The sequence below is a fragment of the Plectrocnemia conspersa genome, unplaced genomic scaffold (genome assembly GCF_051122295.1).
Source record: "Plectrocnemia conspersa isolate PC_06_02 unplaced genomic scaffold, ASM5112229v1 ptg000008l, whole genome shotgun sequence".
In the NCBI taxonomy this organism is placed as follows: Eukaryota; Metazoa; Arthropoda; class Insecta; order Trichoptera; family Polycentropodidae; genus Plectrocnemia; species Plectrocnemia conspersa.
Window position 1 is genome coordinate 14,696,251 of NW_028277172.1, and position 20,970 is coordinate 14,717,220.

Genomic DNA, 20,970 nt, shown 5'->3' on the forward strand with positions numbered 1-20,970 from the left:
ATTTTCGAGCAACTGGAACATATTGCAAAAATCAAAATAAGTATACAGTCATAGTTAAGTTAGTAATAAATATGTGTAATGTTAATTTTATTAGCAACATTGTCTTGGATTGGGAGTTTTAATTTTTGAATTATCTTTTAAATGGGTTAGTTAAAGAGATTATACTTAAAAATAATTAACTAACCCATAAAAAAGACCCATATTTTTTAAGACATCAGGTAGATAATATTCTATATCTGTAAGACCAGGTCTCAAAGTAGCTGCTTGGATTTTATAAATAGTAAACATACATATAAAAGCTATGTGTCTATGTCAAACGCAATAGACATTAATTACAAACTTAAGTTTAATTAGATGGTAAAAACATCTATACATTACAAATTAAACTGAATGTTAAAAAAGTCTATGAAAAAATAACGGAGAAAAATAATTTTAATTGCTCATTTTTAATGATACATATATAAGAAAAATCAAATCATAATTCATGCACATTTACAGCGCACAACCCTCGAGAGAGCAACGCGTTAATAATAATTGGAGGGTGGATACAACAACCTAAAGTAAAAAACTCTCCATTTTTCCCCTAGCTTCAATTTCGACTTGATTTTAACAAAAATGAGCTTTCGCAACGATATCGTTGATGCTAATAATCATCAGCATGTAATGGGTGCGCCATTCAAAACCCACCCCCGACCGATGATCCTTGTTAATCCCGTGCTCCGATAATTCCGATTTAATAATCGTCAAACGTCGATACTAAGGTTGCCATATTATACAGGGGTGGGTGGGTGAAACGCTACCCGAATGGGGTAGTTCCACAGGTGGTTAATCCCGCGAGACCGTTCCCATACACGACGAGGGTGTGAAATGCGCGACGTTAAATGATTTTCGACGATTGTGTGTTGAAAGGGTGCTGCCATTGTGATGCACGACTTCTGGACGGCTGTGTGTGAGAGACGATTATCTTGTAATGTTCATGTCGAGTGAACGTGAATAGAAAGTGCCAGCTCGTACTACATAATAAATGGTAAGTTGATACATTAGTTACTTTGAAATTTACATTACACATCTATTAAATAAGCAATATTAGGGTAGAGTGAAATGTGCTATATGCAATATGCAATCGATAATGTGTCGTAGTGGATTGTCGTTAACTACCCATATCTGATTTGAATAAAAAGCATTAGATGTATTAGTTTATATTTTAGTTTCGAATTTTTAATTTTTTCATCACTTTTGAGAGCAACAGATGATTCTCTCTACGTGTAAACGACGTTAGCAATAAATCTTCAATGATGCTCATTAAAATGTTTAATTTCAGCTACAGGGAGTTGCTCTAGTTCAAATTATTAAATATAATTATTTTATCTAATCCAAGAAGTAAGAGATTCTCTCAGAGTAATAAATAAATTTTTTATAAATGTAAAGAGTATCAATACGAAACATATTTATGTTAAGAAGGGCGAGCGATTACATTTATATCAATTGATAAATAAAAGTATTTTTTTATGTGTTTATCCGATAGGCGACTTACTGTTAAATAATAATATTACACGGTATGCATATAGAATGTACTAGGAAATGGATTACAACTTTGTGGTTTCCCAATTGCAACAAGGATAAGAATGTATTTTATTATAGGTATATTTGTGATTATAAATTACGTGCAAGACACTAAATCAGTTTTCCGAGAGGTTTGACAGAACTTGCTTTTAATTATCTATTGTCTACATAGAAGTAAATTACAAACAAACTAATTGGACATAAAATATTCCTTGAAGAATCAATATAATGCCATTAACGATGCCATTTTTAAATTTATAATGCCTAAGCTCCTAAGATATTTATAGTTTATTTTAAATTATTATTAGCAATAAAATGAAATTTCAGCAACTATTCCAGGCATTTATTGATAATAAATCAAAAATAAAAAGGTAAAAAGCCAATAAGCAACGTGTGATATCCTAGTGACAAATGGTGATAAGTGAGTTCTTTATATTTTGGTGCACTTGAATAAGTTGGTTATTTATTTTAAATTTTTCATTGTAACATGACAGGCGGTAGTTTAGTGTAAAATATTACAACCAAGCTAACACAATCAATAACTATTATTTTAGCTTATAATTAATATATGTCACTATGGACGACTTAGCTCAATTTTATTTTAATTCTTTATAACATATTAAGAAAATCTACGGAAATTATATCTGTGATGCTTAAAGAGACTTATAATTATATAATAATTACTAATTCCAATATCCTTGACACGACAGGGATGAAAAAATATCGATATTTTAATTAAAGAAAACGTGTTGTTATTTTAACGAGTAAAGAGCTAAGTATATAGCTTATCAAAAATTGCAGTTTAAACATCAAGGTTTTATATCAAAATATATTCTTAAGACTGTTTTTTAATAAGAAACATAATAAATTTTGAGGTGCCAAAAATGGCGTTGCGAGGTACCAGTAAAATTTAATTTAAATCAAGTCAATACAACATTAGTACATCTTAAAACTTTGACACGTATTTGTATGTATACATCCAGAATAGTCGCAGCTATAGCCCAAAGTAACGTGACTTTCCTTGGAGTGCTCAAAGGTCCTCGGTGTTTACCTTGAGCGGAAGTCTGCATCCATCCACCCACTTGGTGGATGGTGGATTTTCGCAATTACTTCCGTGGGTTTAATCAATCTCTCTGGGTGTCCCCTCTGGTGGGCGAGCTTTGATCCCTGGTTTCGCAGAGCGCTTTGACCGTGGGATTAACATAATGGGCGTAATTAAAAGACAACCGCACCCGGCCCAGGAAGCGTCTTGACTCATTATCGCGCCACGGGGTAGCTGCTCCACTTGTTAAACAATAAATTTCCCAGGAAACCCATCGGCGGGGGTGAGACTTCTTTGTGTATGGGGCTGGACAACTTTGGGCTTTGCGGACGAAAGTTAACAAAGATGGGGATTTTCCTTGGAAGTACAGGTTTTTGGTGGGTACATATTGTACATACAGAATGACAAGTAAAAGCGAATATTTTCTTAAAATTTTATTATATAAGACGATTATCATCTGGCAGGTGACCTTAAAGTATACCTAGTATACACATAACTTATACTTGCGGTGTGCAGTGGGTTGTTTAAATCTAATTTTTAATTACTTTTTTTTCGTTACTAATTGGTAAAATTGTTCATTCTGAAGCATATTCTTGTTCTGTCCAGTTACGTCTTTTTATATATAAATATTTTTTCTATATAATAAATATTAGATCAATAAATAATAAATTCTGAAAACCCACAAACTAAGTGAAGACTGAAGAATGAATATACTTTTATTGTGTTTTTATGAACATCAGTAAACGAGTTAATTATTCTAGTTACGCTGTCTATAATACGTTAAAACTGTTTTGTGAATGTTTAGTGGATGCGTAAATACAAGTTTAGATCAAGCAACATAAATTAATATCTTATATAGAAATCACGAGTTATTAAAAATAATAGACTAATATTAAGATAATAAAAATAACTAATTCGAAATCCACTCTTGTTTTTTATAACGTCAATATCAAAATTAAAATGAATCATGTGTTTTTAATGACTATTGTTTAAGATTTTAGACATCTTGCTATGCCATGGTGTGTCGTAGAGTTGTAAAAAATATCTACTATCGCGTTGTATATAATGTTGAAAATTCTATTAGAATCGCTATTTATTTTTTATTCATTTAAAGAAAATATTATCTATATTATAATCACAATAAAAACATCAGATAGAAAATACCCACAAATTATACTTTAATTTTTTTTTATATATTTGAACGATCTTTTTATTTGTAAAATCAGGTAAGATTTTATAAGTTTAGAGATACGCGTTTTTTTTCTTTATTTGTGTCTCGAAGTCTATAATTATTTTTTTAACATTATGTGTAATTCTATTAACTAAAACTTTGAGTGCTAGGCGCTAGCTGGACCAATAGGCGTTATTAATATATTATAGTTATTAGAATGCCTATCCAGTAATAAACTTTATTTATTCAGATACAATGAATTTTCTTTGAATCCTACAAAATTATAAAAAACTTTGTCATTTTATAATGCTATAATATATATCTATTGATAATAATGATCTAGTCATCAATATATTTACATACTATATTTAACCATGAACTAAATCTGATGCACCACAAACCTTAACTAGTGGTTTAACGTCGCCTTTTACAGCCCATCAATAAATCTGATACACCGCAAATTGAATGGCACACAATTGTCTGACGTGTCTGATTGTTTACCCATTATCCTATAATGGATCGGTTGCGAGTTCAAACGCTCTAATAATCGAAATGTGCTTGAGATGTCAAGAGGTTAACACTTATCAACCAGGGGCGTGTTGAGAGTCTCAACCTGTTATTATCTGATAATGTATGAACGATTTAAAATTGATTATTCTTTATAAGTTTGTATTATGAACATCTTAAAATACAATAAGCCTGTTATATATTCTGTTACTTTTCTACAGCGATGAATGTCTTAAGATCTAAACAGCGCAAATTATTATTTAAACTTATATCACTAGAACTAATAATAGAACTTAGTATTTAATTAGAAGCATTTTTTATTACTTTTTTAGTCATACTAATTTTTTTTTCATTTCCAAGTCACATACTTCAGAGCACGATATATATATTTTGATAAGACTTTTGATTAATCAACATTTATATTGTATATCTTTCACAATGAATGTGTATTTTTTAATGAAGTTATATGCTCACTAGTATAAATTTAATATCACTCACTATTTCAATGAATTCATATTTGCCTACATTTTCACCGTTAGATACAAATTTATAACAGCGAAAATAAATTTAACTACTAGGCGATAGTGAAATATATGCTGCTCTGAAATGTCTATGAAACCCAAATTTGTAGTCACGAAACGCCCATTTACTGGTCAAACTCAAACCTAACATAAATGAATTGATTAAACGCAATAAAAGTTCAGGAAATAGAATTAATTAAAAATATTTTTTCTTGGTAAAAATATATGTAGACAGTCTAATAAAAATTTAGATTATTTTTCACATGGATAATATTTATTATATTTATGTCAATATTAATGCTGGGTTTTTCTAAACAAAATGCGAGGCACTCAATTAATGTATATAATATATTCCATGAAATGATTTTTTATTATTAGTAAAGATTCAAAGATCTTTCTTCTAAATGTTTCCGTAATAAGCCCGCAGATATTATTTATAAGTTTTAGTAAAAATATTTGGCAAATTGTTAAATTCGCCTCTAGCGAATCTATTAAACAGGCAATCAGACTTTTATCTACAGATACAAATACAAATATTTTTTTTTAATAAAACATGATATTTATTAAAAAAAAATTATATTTCTTGCTAATTTTACAAACATTTCTTTCTAAGTCAGTATAACCAACAGATCTGTAAACAAACCAGTGTTATTTTTATTGAAGTTTTTTGAGACCTGTTTAAGTAATATTAAATTTTATTTTTACCTTAAATACATTTTAACATACTTTTAAATAAATAAATAATTACATTACAAATATGATTCAAGAATTACCTCGAGACTATAAAAAACTTATAATTATTAGCATAGTTTGAGAATCTCTTAACGTGGGGGTGTAGTGCTGTAGATTAACCTGCGGTCTTAACAGCTTAATTGACTGATAAATTACCATAGAGTGGTGTGACTAGTGTTAGATTAGTTAGGTGTCTAGTGAAGACAAACCGCACACATTCACTCCCCATACTAATTATAACGTATATTCATGATGTTATTTGTGACTAATCCAAGAACATCGTCTAAAAATTAAGCGGCATACCCATATGCATAATTGATTATTATTTAAATCCATCTACAAGCTTTTCATTTCATCAGATACTTTTAAAGACGATTTTTTTCTATTGCAATAGTACCCTCTTGAAGAAAACTCTATACTTAAATGTATGTATGTATGTATTGCTTATAAAATCTAAGCTCGTTTAGGTTCTATAGCTGGGTAAACACGAGCACAATAAAGCCATCGCGAGTTCAAGTTCCCCGGGGATCGTTTTACGGCGAATCTTTGTGAAGGATATCTCGTCGGGGAATAAAATCCTTTAAAAAGTGTGCAAAGCCGTTGAAGAGGATCTCGTGACTTGAGCACGATGATATGGGGGGAGGTACCTTTTCAGGGTTGCTGGTAATTTAAGCTATAATATTTAATGCGCTTTTGACAATAAATATTTTAGTTTTAAAATTAATAGTAAAATATTATTCTTTAAACAATCTACTAAGCCTTTGATCCTATTTTTAACACACATGATATTCTCTATGAGCTAACGAAGCTCATTAATAGAGAATTTTTTATATCATGTATGAACGACTCAATTTTATAGTTCCGAAAATAATGGAAGAAAATCTCATTTTGGATCACCATTTTATTATAGATACATATCAAAACCATATAATACAAAACACATAGTATAAATATTTTTTAATTGTTTAAATAATATATACTTTCTAATAGTTTTAGAAGCCTTACAGCATATAATAGTTGTTGTATATTTTTTTTATTTAACCAATTTATTTGTTGCAATGTATCGTAAAGGGAGCTTTTATATACTGATTCGATTAAAAAATAAACGTTTAACAGACGTCATAATAAACATCCGTAATGCAAATATAATTTTAGTATGAATAAAGTGAAACGTACCCTTTTCTCTGCTGGACAAAAGGATTAGTGCTATAATCCCATCTCGTCACAGGGTTGTGACAATTAACACGATTGCAGGCTCCGTGTCGTCGAGTAGTAAAGACCCTTCGCCCTTTGAAGCGACATAATAAAAGAAGAGTAAATAAATTTGAAGAGGCACGATAAAGATAGGAGATACCCTTATCCCCGTCGATTTTTTCTACTCTCTTTTTAAAGAGAGACGGGGGACCATTGAGACAGTATGCATTTTTTACTCAAGAGACACCTAAGACGCAACAGGTAATTTTGCTCTCAATATTCACAAAGGTGTTTTATTAAATATTCAAATAACATAAGCTTACTCAAGAGGTGCTAATTCTGACCTGGTGCAATCAGGATTATTAAGTTTTCAGCAGATGGGTATGTTCCTCTTAAACACTGGAATGTTGTGTAATAAACTAAATGATTTTATTATTGATTTTAGATTATATTGTGTCTGCAGTATGTAACATATAAATAAAAATACACACTATACGGGTCAAAGTCCATTAAAAGCCAGTTGTGTACCATAGTCGGTCGCCGGGGGCCTATCATCGCCATCAAAAACGAATTGGATACCAATTTGTTGCAGTTTTATTGCTGAAGCTTTGCAGGGGTTGGTTTCGGTCTCAGGTTTACGATTATTAGGATCATCTAATATGAATAACATTGTACACATATATGATAAAAATGTGACATTCATGATTGTATATTACACAGTATAAAAAGGTATATTTTATAGATAAAATTAAAAAAAAAAAACACAAATAAAACAAAGATAATGCAATACCATAATTATAAGTTATGTGTCTATCATTAATGTATTTACAGAGTTAATGATTAACTGTGTAGCAAAGCATAGAAGCAAATAAAATTTACTCTGTCGAGGTTTTTAAAAAGTTTTAAAATAATAATAACATCTACACATATACATATGTATATATTACTTGTCTAAAATTTTTACATATTAATTAAAATTAATTTATATAAGTAAACAAGAACTGTATCTACTGTATAAAATAATTGTAACGTTAGCGTACATAGATAAATACGTATTTTTTAATTTTGCGATATCGTTTATATACAAGATAAAAAAACGGCCCAAGAACATCGCTGAGGAACTCCAGCTAAAATTTCACACGGTATCGAGTGTTCATTATTTAGTGAAATAACATATCATTCACTTCTAAAGTATAGGTGTAGCAGATGGTCGGGGGTTTTGTATTTGTGTAGTTTGTATATAAAACTGTCATGCTATACTATGTCGAAAGCTTCTTTTATTTCTAACATTTAAAAGCTTGTGTTTTTAAGAACGTTCAATTTATATTATGTATTTTAAAACTATATTATCATAAAACACTAAATTTTACTTAAATTAATCTTATATATTTTATTTTCAACAGCGATTAATACATAATAAGTAAGACGTTTCAAGAAAAACTAATATTTTTGATTTGCGTAATTTAACGCGTCATATTAAATTATATGAATTTGTATGGTCCAAATCATAAATAAATATAAAGCAACAAATAAACATATACTGTAATAGGTTTAATAGTACTTGTCTACAAAATATGTGTATGTACGTCAAAATGTGTATATGTATCCATAGCACAATTATTTCTTTAATTGCTTTGCTTCGCAATCGTTTAACTCCAATTCGTATCCCATTCCACAAACCTTCATTTCCACACACATTGTTTCGTATTAAATTTTCAATATTTCGTTTCGTAAATACATATACGAGATTATATAAATAGCTAGAATTGAAGGGCGCAAAATCAGGGAGGTAAATAAATGAGCGTTCGCCCGAGGATTACAGCCTTCCAGAACACTCATCGGAATCATACACATTTTTTCCCGACCCATGTTATATCCTTGGTGCCTGAATGATTTTGACATTTTCGTTTATTTTCTGATTGTTTAATTAATAATTTGAATGAACGGAAGGTTTAATGGTATTTAATATGAACAAGATTTATCTGCACGTCAAAGCAGAACATGAACTGTATGCAACAATAACTTAATTGGAAATTTCCAAAAGCGCAGCCGATGCAATCGAAGATGACTTGTTAGCACGACACGAACTCTCCTTTGCAGCACACAAAGGAGGAGGAAATTGTATTTTGCTCTTAACCGCGTCTCTATTCACTACCTTGTATATATTTCAGCTTACCTATTCTATCGTCTATATACGGAATAATTTAACAGATTTGAAAAAAGGCGTACATACGCGCATAAAACGATTTGTCTGCTTCTTGAGATACAAAGAGCAGCAGATGTCCGTTTCCACGGATCCTTAGACGGTAATCCGCGCTTAGGGTAACCCTGATACACGACATGGACTGTGACATTACATCAAAAAGATATTAAGCAAAACACATGCGAAAATACGACGATTAAAGCATTTGTAATAATGTTTTTTTTTATATTTTACTAGTTTAGGTAAAGTTATATATTATATTAATATGCTATATATTTATAGTACCCTCAAGAAGAATTTAGCACAGGGATACTCAACCAGTCGATCGCGGCATGATTTTTGTCGATCTTTGCTCTATTCTTAAAATTAAATTATTTGGACAATTCAGAAATCTACTAAATACTACATAATCCTTACAAATTCGGTTAAAAAATTAATGACTTGTTTATGCTGTAGGTACATATTTGTCAGAATCCGCATTTTCTGACATAATAAAATCGGACTTACAATATTATTTGAGTGATAAAGATATTGACCAATGTTCACGATTATTTCTTTTAAAATATTACCAGGCATTATGGGTAAATAATAATATTTTATCTAATGTATTATTTATTGTTTCTATTTTTTTATATAAGATTATATTTTTAATTATTTTTATCTACTGAAATATTTATCAAGCATTCTTTATTTGTAAATATTATTGACCACTTGCATATTGGTAGATCGCTATGATTTTTTTTTGTAGAAAGAAGTAGATCGCTACTACTAAAAAGCTGGGCAGCCCTGCTTTAGAGGCTACATTTAGAATCGTGATTCCCATATTATTGCAATTAGCTATATTTGATACATAAATTGTTAAGATAAATATAGTTTTTGCAGTTTGTTTAGTTAGACCAATTATTTATATCTTTCAACCTTTCTAGTGATTTTTTTTGTATGGTTGTCTAATCTATTTTTATATTTATCCTCGCTATTACTGTGATAAGTAATCAGAAAAAAGCATATAGAAGCGGATGTGCCGCATGTATTTTGTGACAGGACAATCAAAGTATCTGTTTTAAGAAACATTGAGAACCATAGTACTGTGCTTGTATAGCCAATAAGATCGACGATAAGCATTGCGTTAATAACCCACGATTTACACATTACCATTACGTTATAATAATAATTCAGCAATGAAAACATCATGCCGATTAGCTGCATAAGTTCTCCGAAGGAGAGAGTCGCTCCCCAATCAAGAGGTCCTGCGGCAGGGCGTTATCTCCCGCGTCGTTTCGTTTCGGGAATGATCGCTCGTCGGGCCCTTATCATCGCCAGACGAGGGGGCCATATTTTCCTACGAGTAGATAAGGCGTCTTTCTTGGTGACGCTCGGGGGCTGCTCCGCGGAAATTAAAGGAAATTAAAATAGCTTCCGATCGACTTAGGCCGCAGTTTAAGCAAATTAGTCAAGCGAGCTCTGCAGCGAAGGATGAACAAACTCATCTACATATGTTTCTAAGACATTGTGAATCAAACGTAAGTTTTGGGCATCGTAATGTGCATTAGTTTTCACATTGCATCCTACGCGTCCAGATTACAAAGTTAATAAATTATTACAAGTCATAAAGTACTTTAAAAAGTTGATCTTTCTGATACAATAAAATTATATATCTGAAAATTTCTGCCATAGAAATCACTATACAGCGATAATTTTTGTACACTTTCTCTTTTGACAGGTCCAAAAGAAAAATAATATTTATTTTTAGACATAGTAGTAGTGTTGATTTCAGTAAAAGTCTAGTATTCAAACTAACTTAAAAATGTAATTTAAAACCATTTGACTTTTTGGAGATATGAGTACTTATTATATATGTATTTGTATAGAAATTAAATTATTTGATAAGTTATTGAAAAAAACATTGCAGATCATTACTAAGATTTATAGAAAACAATTTAAACGACTCAAACTTTTTGAACTTTGTCAACTTACACAAATAACGAAGCACAAATTTAACAGAAAGAATTTGAACTATGAAAATAACGGGAAGATATTAAATGCATTTGCGAGCTACTTCCAAACGGTCCACGCAAGTTTATATTCAAATTAAGATCAAGTTAGGTTTGATTAATTCGTTAAGCTTATGTTTGAGTTTAAACACTAAATAAACATTTCACAACTGTCAATTTATGTTTCATATAAATTTGGGAGCAGTATATAATTTCGCTAGCGCCTATCAGTTAAATTATTTTTCTCTAGAATAAATATTTATTCACCGGTGAAAATGTATGCATATATTATTTTACTGAACTTGTAACTTCACCAGTAATACACATTCACTGTATCATACACACCAGTATGTCTATTGATCGATAGAGTTTCATATTTTGATATTCGGTATGGTTTTGGATAAACCCCTGATTTTATTACTTCTGGAATGCCCAAATAAATGCAGGATTTTATTACACATCTACTGTTATTTGTATTTACTTTTTAATTAAAAACATAAATTTTCCTTGGTGTAGGAAAAACTACGAAAGTGACTTCCATACAATAAAGAAAACAAATACATATTAAAAAACATAGGGCGGTGTCTATTTTATCAACACCAGCCAAAGTATTCAAAATCATATTTAATTTATAAATAGCATAGTGTTTGTGTATCAAGATCAGTATCAAGGAATTGGCACGAATTGGCACGGAAAATATCTATAAAGACAATCAAGTAGATGTTCATCTATACTGCTTTAGAAAAGGCTTTTGATAAAGTTTGTCGTGCTTTAATCCTTAAAGTAAGTAATAGGCTTAGGTTTAATTTTATTTTTGTATTGGCAACACAAGTTGCCTGAATTCATTGTCACGTCAGGAATTTCTCAATGTTCTAATTCTGACTCACTGATGTTTATTCTATTTATTAATGATAATAATAAAGTTACTTATAATTCCAAATTTTTATTTTTCGCTGATATTCCTTAAAATAGCTTGTGTTGAGTATTGTAAGAAACGTTCGTAGTCATATGCCAATAGATTACCATATAGAACAAGACCACTAAATTTTAATTAATAAATGAATAACAATGTGCTTTATTGCACAAATGTGGTAGTTGATTTGGGTGTTTTATTTCAAGAGGACTATATTCATCAACATATAGAAAACATGTATGTATTTAAGCCTCAAATGTGCTGAGATTTGTCTTGCGATTTGTGCATCAATTAAGAAGCTTGAAAACACTTTGTACTCGTTTAATCAACTAATGTGCAATATTGTTAAACTTCTCTGGTCTGGTTGACAAATAATGCAGCAGACTCACTTTTATTAGAAAAGGTAAAAAAAAAGGTTTCTTAAATACTTGTACATGAGGGATAAATATTATCTATTTTAATATCCTACAAAATTCCTACAAATTGTGCAGGAATATGAATATCACATGTAAGAACAGGAGTATTGGATGTTAGGCACAGCTATAATATTGATTTTTTACTCATACAGGTACTCCCAGTTGGTGGACGCAATGTAGTCTATAAATCATTGTCGTTCATAATTGAAATGTGCTTATTCATGCAATCGATAGATATGTTGTAGTATATATTTTATTAATTATTTCATGAAAAACTTTAAAAACTTTGGCAACATCTGCCTACCGACTGAGCTGTAAAATTTTATAGTTCATAAAATTGTATCGGCCTCGACGAAAAACAAGGATAATTTCGATGAAAAAAATCACCCCGATCCAACGTTGGGGTCACCCTAATTATTGCCGGAGGGCCGGCTACGGATTAATAAGATTCGACGCATTATTGCTGCATTGTTTATAATTTGGCGGTGTCTCGTGCACGTGAAGGGTGGAAGTCAGGAAGGCCGGGGTCGGTCAGGGTTACTCTGGCGTTGACAGGGTGTAATTAACGCGGACACCGCGACCGTTAAGAGCGCCCTCGGAATTTTCACCACCGTCGTGCGTAAAACGTTAATTTATAGACTAATTAGATTTTTTATATTTTCAAAATAAAAGTAAAAAAATATGAATCGGAAAATGCAATTATCTATCAATAGTAAAGTTATCAATAATATATATTCTTATCGTTTACTGAATACTCTAATCTTTAACTGATAGAATTATTTAATTAATGGCTTAATTATGTGTTACAATAATAAATAAATAAATGTACTTGTGTGTGTGTTGGTATAAGTGGAAGTGGTTCCAGCCGCGCCTAGGACATGTTCATGAAACGAAGATGAATTTTTACGATCCAATATCTGAAGAACATCTGGCATCCACTTTATTATTTCGAAACAAAGCGAAATCACGAGCCACTCGGTACGGAGATAAACACGATTTACGATTTTTGAATGTCCCTTCTTCTTCGCATAGATCACTTCCGTAATACAATCTGCGACTACCCCCGAAAATTTATCTTTCGTGCGCCACGGAGGAGCTTAATACGTCTTGGGGATATAGCGAATTATATTTTTTCATTAAAAAAAGTATGAAAATATTCGCTTTGATGGGATTTTTAAAAATTCTTTTACATATCACAGTAAAAGCAATCATTTCAGATACTGAAAATTATATCTTAATTTTAATAATATCTTAAAAAGAGCATGCACCTGATCAATCTTTTAACTTTATGAAAATGCAGTTATAAGATATAAAATAATAACGCCTAAGTAAAAATGATTATTTACGTGAAGAAGTTATTTTCAGATATTGGAAAAAATAAATTACATACATTATAAAAGCAATCCACTAGAGTTATTTAATATTTTGTATTATGTGTATACCTTCAGATACCCAATAAAATGGCCTAGCAGCCATCAAGAAGTACGCCAGCATTCTTACGATTTCCTTCAACGTACGGAGTGAAGATGCGGCTTACGCGCATGACGATATATATAACACGGCACAAAACCAGACTAAACACACTCGATTCTACTACGCATCGACGCTCGGACTACTACTTCGCCTTTCTGACTTTTTTGATCACAAGTTTACGCCTTACCTTCTATTTGAGAATCAGCTCCAGGACACGCACTCGAGAGCAAGTACCGATGCAACCAAAAATCTACTATCAAAGCGACTACATACAACCTGTATACTTAATAATATCACTAATTCATAATTATACTACTTAAATACTGTTTATAGTCATAAAATAAATATATGCACATACTTCTAAAATTTACCTAAGCTTTTTGTTATTTCAATTGAATAATTTTTTAAAATAAACACAAAATTTATTTTGCACTGAAATTACATAAAATCATTATTAAATCAAAGATTATACCGAAGAAGTGCGAGTCTTGAAAATTCACAATATTAAGGTCGATTAACGGGATTTCAAAAAGTGCCGATAAAAAAATGTTTATTTCCTAATATTGGCATTCAGAGAATTTTTATTAAATTAAAATATTTATATTGACTTTTAAAACATTTCACGAGTCCTAATTTTTTTGAAATTTTTGTCTACGTAAAATTTTTAAGTATTATATATATTTTAAGAAGAAGAAAAATGTATTGCTAATTATAAAATAATTCACTAACTGCGTTATTAAAATACACAAAGAAATTAAAAAAAGAGTTAGTCAGTTTTTGATGGTTTTAAAATATACATACAAATTTTTATTGTATAAAATAATTTTAATAATACTTGGAGGCGTTAGTTTCTAAAATTACAAGATTGATTCATCAGCTTCAATAAGTGCTTTTATGTGGATAAGAGTTGCATGCTTTTTAATTCTTTAGGATCTAATAATGATTAGTATTTGAATTTCTGGTGAGAATTTTTTTAATAAAATTATCTTTATCTATTACGAAATTGGTTACATTATTTTTTTGCTCAACAGTGTTTCGCCGGTTCGTTACCATCAAATACTACCTGTAAAAGCAATGACTCTTACCTATCTACAAATACCTGTGGGTTAAAATAAATTACTAAATATTTGAACTAGGACCAATGTTTGAAATTAAAACGAAAACAAAGGGCCCCTTTTAAAAACTGGTGTAAACTTTTTGATGTGGATAAGGGAGAGACGAGGCTCGTACAAAGAAGGCGGTGGATATGTTTCCCAGTTAAAAGGAAAGAAATGCGGATAAGGATAGAAGAGGGAAAGAATGAAAAAGGGGAAGGACGCGGCCGGCAAATAACGGCTAAATTATTTATTCCGGACGAGATGAGCGATAGTGAAGCCACTTTGACCGAAATGAGGGGAAACTGTCCACCCTGTGTTGTGTGTACTCTCTCGTTCCATTGTCTTTTGATGTCACTTAAAAATTAAAGACATCTAAAAAATAGTTAATTTTATAATGGCAATGCATCATAAAATTGACCACCTGAAAAACATTCATCTCTTTAGTTGATAGGAGGATAGCATAGGAGTTTTAAAGCGAATCAATAAAATTCCAAGTTTGTATAAAAATGCAAATATTTTATTGCAAAATTGTAGAGTACTATAAGAATATTACGTCGGTTATTTGGGACTGCAATACCGGTTGTAATGTTAGCAGTTATAGCGGTATTGAAGTAAAACTCGACCTTTGATACTACTTGTATTACAAAATGAAATACCGGTATTACCGAAAAAGAGCTATTTTTCTTTCAAATCCGTACATTTTATTTGTTTGAAACGATATCTCTATGGTTTAGCACTACGAAGATGGCGATGCTTTTATTGCTTAAAAGCAAAGGCGAAGAATAAAATAATGCATATTTTAGAGTATTAACCTAAGTTTTGTAATTGGCATAGAATATCAAAGTAGAATAATATTATGCATGAATAAAATATATTTTATACTATAATATAATATGTTTTTCTATTAATTATATGCTTTATAACATATCTATGTATATCATATCTTTTTATCAGTTATCGTGAGTTTTTTCTAGCTGAAGATTGATCTATTTTGTTTCGTATCTCTGGTGAGCGATGTTTAGAGGTTATCTGATTAACAAGATTAATTGGAAATGCAAAAGAAAAAACAAATTATAATCAAGCAAAATATTTCACAAGTCACAAATTTCTACAAAACATATTCACTTGTGCTGGAGTTTTGTAAACATTAAAATGGATAATATTAATATTAGAATATTATATATATCGTAAAAATAATTGCCGGAGAACTCGAATGCTTGGCTTTTTGCTTATCAATAAACATAAAACATGCAAACTGTAATTGGATTATTTTTTTTTGGTCTCTATATATAATTAATTAAAATATTATTAATTACATTATCAATACAGATAAAACTATTATTGGCTGATTTTTTTCTCGATAATACCGGTATTGAAAATCTTGTAATTATTGCAATCCCTAGATATGACTAAAGTCCAGTCACTTCTACTCTAATGTTCAGACTTCATTTGAACAAAAATCCTATAATATAAATCATATTTAATAATTTAATTGTTTCACTGCAGTAGCGTGTAGTACTAGAATTATATTATGCGGTATGTTATTAAATGGGCGGAGGTGCTGCGAACATCCCCCAGGTCAAGGGTCACTACACGTCGTTTGACTCGTCGTGCAATACAAAATGGACTTAAATAATTAAGGTCTTGGGGCACACAACCCTTATCGAAGGTATCTGTTTCCATGTATTTTTGTGGTAATGGCTGTTGTCGTTTTCACATGGTTTAATTATTCAGTCCAACGGAAAATTATCCAAGCGGTCACTACTGAAACGGATTCATTACTGATAATTAATTCCGCCCAGATAGAAAACTCGTGTCGCGGTTTATAAAGTTTCCTGACCTTTTTACCGTTTGCAATCAAAGATTTAACGATTTAAGGGTGGGCGGAAAAATAGAGTGTCGGTTCAAAGTTTTAAACAAGTCTGTTGTGATATGTAATCATTTCAGCTGACAATATATTCAGCATTTCCTTAAGCTGCTATATTATTCAGTGCTTTTTCCTTAAGCGAGTTGTGGCAATTTACTACAATGTTTTCTTTTATTAATTACATTTAAAGCAATTTGAAAGCCTTTGTCAAAAGCCGAAGTACTTTTAATTTAGTAGTTACATTTTAGTTTCATTTAAAACGCAGTTTTCACTTTTAAAAAAAGAAATAGTTTGATGTTAAATTGAGGAAAAATAATAGTAAATAGAGTAATTTTAACCTAAAATATTGTATTTACTATTGAAGCTAAATTTCCGCATATGGGGCAATAAAAATCTTCATGTGATTTACGAGAGATTGTTACATGTCCTAAAATTAACTGTTTGGTGCGCATTGTAGTCAGGCGGCGGCAGTGGGCCTTACTTTTTTAAAAACGATAAAGGTTGGACTATAACATTCAATAGTGAACGCTATAGGCGCATGATAACCGATTATTCTTGGCACGAAGTCGAGGATATTGACGTGTAAGGCATGTGGTTCTAATAAGATGGCGCAACTTACCATACATCGTGTGCAACGTAGGATGTTTTGCGTGAAAAGTTCCCAGGTCGTATTATTTAACGTTTTGGTGACGTCAACTGGCCTCTTATTTCATGCGATTTAAACCGTTATTTTTGTCGTAACGAAAACCGGAGCTGAAACGAAAAAAAATATCGGTTTATTTCGATTCGGTCTATTTTCAAGCATAGAGTCACAAAAAATGCAAGCTGTGCAACATTTGAAAATATTTGGAGCAAATTATAATTTTTAAAGTAAGTTCAATCACAAATGAATAAGCACAATCATCTAGTGAAACATCCGATTAAAAGAAAGTCGATTAAGAGTATTTTAAGAAGTAAAGAATTGGTAATAGAGCCACATAGATTTTTATTTCGACAGTTGTGGACATTTAATTCATATTGAATAATTAAAACCATGTACAAAAATTAGACAGAAATAAAACATATTTTAGAATTTTGGAAAAAAAAAACAAAATACATTTACACAAAATCGCAATGGTGGTTTTAGGAGCTCCAGCAACACAAATGAATGTTGAAAGGGCTTTCCCTGGTTTAAGTTAAGTTTGAGAGACAATCTAAATAATTTAAATGAAAATACATTTAAAGATGCATTAAAATTTATAGAAAGCTTTTGTTTATTTTAATTATAAATAAATATACCAAAGAATTCTATATTTGTTAATCATAAATATAAGAATTATTTTAGTTTACATATGTTTCATTGAATAAATTATTTTATTATCATATATTTTATATTATATACTTATATAGTTCTGATTAATATAACTTTAAATGATTATTATTATTTATATTATATTATTAATTAATATAGTTTGCTATAGAAAATGTATTTTTATTACAAATAAAAACATTTAAAAAATTACCAATAATAAAAATATATTAGTAACAATTAAAATAAATACAAAACTAAGTGTTTAATAACTTGCCGGCATTGCGACCCTGATACCTAAAATTAAACTATAAAACTATAATTTATAAATAATTCATTACAAACATACGGCATTTCATATGTTTCAACGCATACTTACACTAATCCGTTGTTGACACTTAATAAAATACTAGTGTTTTGGAATTTTAACTAATATTTTATTTTTAATAAAAAATATGGCAAAAGTAAAAAAAACAATAATAACATATTTACACATGAATTTTAATATCCCTAACGAAGAGTATGAAAAACCGAATGTGCCTCTAAAACATAGTATACGTCATTCCTTGAATTAAATATTCTTGTTTAATATACATACATTAATTATAGCATAAGACTTTGATTTTTATATATTATTTTATTACTAAACGTATTCTATACATACGTTTGCGTTATTAAAAATCTTTTTGTGAAATTTAACCATTGAAGAGCGCTAGCAGGGGTTGAAAAATTCGATGAAATGAATTCGTGACTTTATACTAAGGTGCGTTATTAAAATCTTCGCACAATTAAAAGCGATCGTCGGACGCTCGTTTGTCCGCACCCCTTTTCGCCAACAAAAAAAAATAAATCCAGACATACACACCTAAATAGAGACGTAAAGAGAAAGAAAAAAAATAAGGATCCCTCTTGACTCCATCGATAGGGGTGAAAAAATAATAAGGGCGTCAAGTATCTCGTCGCCTGCACATCTTCTTAGCCGAAGGGAGGACTCTCTCGCATTAAAAGGACTGCACATTTTTACCGATCCAATACCTAGGGAGGAGGTAATAATCACACCTCGGTGGAACACCTGTTGATTAGATGGCTAAACGAGAGGGTAAAATTTATTTTTATCTTAAAGAGGATTTTTAAATTGCACTAAATTAATTTAAATATGGTAATCGATGCTATTAAGAATAGTTTATAGGGTTTCGATAAGGATTTTTTAATTAACTCCAAGGGTAATAACTGTAATATATGGTTTAATATATATTATAATACCAAACAATAACAAAAATCAAGGTAACGAAATCATTAAATTTTAGATAGTATAGCAAATAGCAAATGTGACACCATAATATAACAATCACAGTTTTTTTAATTAGTTTATTAAAAACTTTTTTCAACATTTAGTATGCTTCAACTATAGCTTCCATAGTTAAGTGGTATTGTTAACTATTGATATATATGAGTTTTCCGTTTTATTTTCACCGTGATAATTATGACAATTCGATACAAATTTATTAAAAATATAAAAGTTACGTTAAACTTTTGGATTCGTCAAGTTTTAGTGTTTTTGAGCCCATTTTAGTTATCTTTAATTTTCTTATTATTTATTTATAGTTAAAAATTCAATACTATATATATTTATAGTTGTAAAAATCGATTTAAAAAAAGATCATGACCCTGTATCAATCAGCACAATATGAATTATGCTATTCTAGTCCTTTTAAATAGGTTATTTATTGTTGGTGTCGATATAACAAAAACGTCAGAAAAAGATAATCCATGAAAACTACCACTTTTATCACCACCACTCTACGTAAATGTATTTTTTTTCAGGTAATTCCTAAACGCCTGCGGGATTAGCATAAGCGTAGTGAAGCGAAATAAATCAAACAAATCCCCAAAATAAATACATTACATTCGCAACACGGGGTAGATTTCGTGGATTTCTCTAAAATCATCGTGTGTATGTAAATTCTTGGTGTTTATATGTAAAACGATTCTGCGGAGCTACCCTTAAAACTATCTATACCATCTTTCGCATAAATAAACTCATCGCAGCGTAGCTTTATTATGGTTTTTACTTTACAATACTGCAATGTATAATATATAAGCTAGAAAAAATATAACAAATACATTTATTTACCTGTTTACATGCGATTTAATTATTCAAATTACTGTACGTAGCATTTTTTCACTACCACTGACAAATAAAACAAATAAATAAAATAATATCTAGGTGACAAACTATAAATAATGACTGACGAAATACAATACCCGTGTAATCAAATACTCGCTCCATATTAAATAGGTCATAAAAAGTTCTTGAGAAAATTGTATATAAGGTTGTTTAGTTATACAGTGGTACCTCGGATTTCGTTGACTTCGGTTATAGTCGGTTTCGGTTTTCGTTGCTTTTTTCCGCGAAAAATTTGTCTCGGTTTTCGTCGGTTGCCTCAGATTTCGTCGGCGTTCACTTGCCAGTATTAGTGTTTTTGTGCTTTTTTTATTGATTGTGAGTGTTAATACATACTTCAAATAATTGCCTCGGTTTTCGTCGGTCTTGGATTTCAACGATTGTTTTTAGACGGATTATCGACGAAAACCGAGGTACCACTGTAATATGTTCTTATAGCGTTCAGATACGATTCGCTGAGTTGTATAAAACAGAAAGTTATATGTCACTAAAATTATTTTAAAGTATTGAATGCTGCTGTTAACAATATACTTTTTTCAAGGATTCTGAAGTGTCTTCAAGATTCACGATTGCATCCTCTTCTGATGCCAATTAAAGCCAGGACATCTGCTTTGGCTGATAGGTGTCGCTATTCAGTTCCTTGATGCGCTAGAATAGCACAATACTTATTATCGTGAAATACCTTTTTATCTATCAAATCGCTTTTAGATAACAACTTTTCTTGCTTGAGTCACATAAGAATTAACAAATATTAACACTCTGTTTAAAAATCTCAACAAAATAATATTGAAAACTAATGTTTCATGA

The 20,970-nt window shown here is 30.4% G+C and overlaps 1 protein-coding gene across 1 annotated transcript in view; it reads right to left on the bottom strand.

The window, feature by feature from the left end:
* The window catches only part of LOC148233092 (uncharacterized), a 535,519-nt gene that overhangs the window by 426,544 nt on the left and 88,005 nt on the right, over positions 1-20,970 (bottom strand). The window contains exon 3 of the mRNA XM_088190536.1: positions 17,310-17,443. The gene's annotated coding sequence lies outside the window, so the exon portion shown is untranslated. The remainder of the gene's footprint in view (positions 1-17,309; positions 17,444-20,970) is intronic.